We start from the raw sequence: 2,154 nt of genomic DNA, 5'->3' as shown, positions 1-2,154 counted from the left end.
GAATTCTCTTAGAGGAGCAGCATCCATGCAGGAATCCCCCTACCAGTTCAGCTGGTAAAGCTCCAGAAACTTGCTCACATCTTCTCAGTCACTTGGGTGGAGGGATTGAAGAAACTGCCTTGTGAAGAGCAATGTTCTCATGTATCTAGGAGCTGTTTGCCTTGTCTCATTAATGTTTTATCTGTGACAGCTACCACATGCTAATGACTTTTAATTCATTTTTCCTTTCTAGTAAAGGTAAAGCACCAGAAATTTGTTGCTTGCTAATCTGTTACAAAACCAGGTTAAAAGAACAGCAGTAGTATTAGGTAAATCTGTATTTAGTCCCAAAGGTCAAACCTTTTAATGTTTCTTTTGCTGTGGTGCCATGAGCGACTGGAAGAAGAGTCTCATACCAGTGCAATTCACTCAGTTTTGAAGCCTTCCAGTGAGTTAAATGTGATTGCACACTTGGTTCTTCCCTCACAGCACTGCCTTTGGGTAGGCAGTTCCTAATGCAGCTGGAACTGGATTGGCATTTCCGAGCATATTTTTGTGAGCACTTGGCACAATCCTGCTGTGCCTGTGCTTGCAAATAGACCTGTGTTGGCAGAAGCATTTTTGGTAGTGAAGTACATTTGGGAGTGTTGGAAGGGATGAAAGGAAGACAGGATAAGGCAAAAATGCTGAGTTTTCAACCTATAGTTAGTGCATGATATGCATTTTTTTCTTTTTTTTTTTTTTTTTTTTTTTTTAGAAAGAGCCCAAAGTAGAGACTGAGTTTAACCAGCTGTGTGCTGGATTTTTTTGCATGATGCACAATCATAAAATGTTATTTAAAATCTCTGTAAGGTCAGTTATGCTAAAGTGTGCTCAGGGAAGGATCTGACAGGACATTTGTACTTAATGACAGGTAGTGTCAGGACCAGGAGTGAATGTTGCATGAAGGTGACAAAAGAAGGTGACTGAGAAGTCCCCAGCATCAGCTGCCTGTAGCAGAGGAGGCAACGGGGCTTACACTGCTGGAAGGTTTTTACTTGTGGGTTTGGTCAGCACCAAAAGATACCATCTAGGAAGCAGAGTGTTATCAACTGTAAGGCCTTGGGGAGAGATGTGGAGCTTTTTGAGATGAAGAGACTGGAGAAGAAACAGCAAGAGAGGGGGCTCAGTAATGGGTGGACTGAGTAGGTGGGTGGCTTTGACCATGACTTCTTGGGGAGTTAAGCTGTGCTGACCAGTGCTTAATGGAAAGCAAGTCCTGAAGTTGCCTGACAGCCTTGGGAAGTTCTTTGCTGCCAGAACATGTGGCAGAATAGCTTCAGCACCTGATTTTTTATTATTATTATTATTTTTTTAAACTTGCCTGTGAGACAACTGCTCTTTAAATGAGGAGGCAGCAACAGAAGAGCAGATACTCAAGTCCAGCCCCTCAGAGTATGAAAGCTGCTGTCTTGTTCTTTAACATGACAGATTGATTTATTTTAGCACAGAACAACTGGTAAAGTCGTTCTGCAAATAATCTGAAGAGCTAGTCATCGAGGACAAGTGCTAAAGGTCTTGCAGACAGATCATGAAAATAACGAGACCGTGAGCCAAGCTGTTGTTACAGCAACCAAAACGTCTGCTCCAGGTGACTGCTGAATCATGTTGGGCAACAGAAGCGATGAGGTGGATTGTCTTTCTATGATGTGAAATGTTAACAGGCACTGCTGACTGTATGTCTGCTCCTGCGGGGGCTGCTCCTGCTGTGACCTTCACCCGGGAGGGGACACGTGTGGGTACTGTATCCGCCGGAGGTGCCGGTCACGGCTCCCTTCCTTGTGGGGCAGGTTTTTCTTGATTGTTTTTCTTTCCAGCGCCCCAGTCTCAGCTTCACCTCCCAGCGCTGGCAGGAAAACAAACGTGCGAGCCAAACCAAGTCCCTCATGACGTCTGTCTTCGGGGCTGAAAACGGACCAACCTTCGGCCAAAATTGAAAACGGGGCTTCTGTGACTGGCAGAGAGGACACAAAAAACCCCCGGGCTGTTTGTTGGGGCGTTTTCGGGGACAGGGCGGAGGCCCCGACGGGGCGGCCCGAGCCCGCTGCGCCCTGACGGGAGCGAGGCGAGGGCTGTGCAGCCCCCGGCACGGGCAGTGCTGTGTGCCGGGAGCAAGAGCCGCTCCCCCCGGCCGCG

The sequence above is a fragment of the Chaetura pelagica genome, unplaced genomic scaffold, assembly GCF_000747805.2.
Source record: "Chaetura pelagica isolate M959 unplaced genomic scaffold, ChaPel_1.0 scaffold344, whole genome shotgun sequence".
In the NCBI taxonomy this organism is placed as follows: domain Eukaryota; kingdom Metazoa; phylum Chordata; class Aves; order Apodiformes; family Apodidae; genus Chaetura; species Chaetura pelagica.
The sequence above is the reverse complement of the archived record's forward strand: the minus strand, read 5'-3'. Positions refer to the sequence as shown.